This window comes from Podarcis bocagei (genome assembly GCF_964188305.1).
Source record: "Podarcis bocagei genome assembly, chromosome: 9".
In the NCBI taxonomy this organism is placed as follows: domain Eukaryota; kingdom Metazoa; phylum Chordata; class Lepidosauria; order Squamata; family Lacertidae; genus Podarcis; species Podarcis bocagei.
In genome coordinates, this window is record NC_138134.1 from 40129023 (window position 1) to 40129760 (window position 738).

The window sequence follows — 738 nt, forward strand, 5'->3', positions numbered from 1 at the left end:
CTTCAACACTTTCACCAGCACCTTCCCCTTTGAAATGAGCCAAACAAAACATAAGAGGGAATAAAATGTTATATAATGATAGGGTTGAGAAACTCTTCCCTTCAGCAAAAATTCATCCGCCAGTGAACAGCAGCCTAAGAGGAAATCTACACATGCTAAATAAATACATATTCCCAGAAGAACAGGAAAGCTTTTATGGGCTAGTTCTCTAGGGGCTTGTTTAACCTGAAATGCCTCAGATATATATATATATTTGTAACAAACAAGGAGAAAACTCAAGCTCTTTTCTTGGTTCTGCAGTCACCTTGGAATAACTGACCGTAGGAAGAATGGGAAGCTGCCTTATTATTTAGCTATTTCCCACCTTCTTCCCTGGCAGGGACTCAAGGCGGCTTACAGCTAAGATAAAAGGCAAAGGGACCCCTGACTATTAGACAACTCTGGGGCTGTGGCGCTCATCTCACTTTCTTGGCCGAGGGAGCCAGCATACAGCTTCTGAGTCATGACTAAGCTGCTTCTGGTGAACCAGAGCAGCACATGGGAATGCCATTTATCTTCCTGCCAGAGTGGTACCTATTTATCTACTTGCACTTTGACGTGCCTTTGAACTGCTAGGTTGGCAGGAGCAGGGATCGAGCAACGGGAGCTCACCCCGTCGCGAGGATTTGAACCACCAACCTTCTGATCGGCAAGCCCTAGGCTCTGTGGTTTAGACCACAAAAATAATAATTTAAAAAC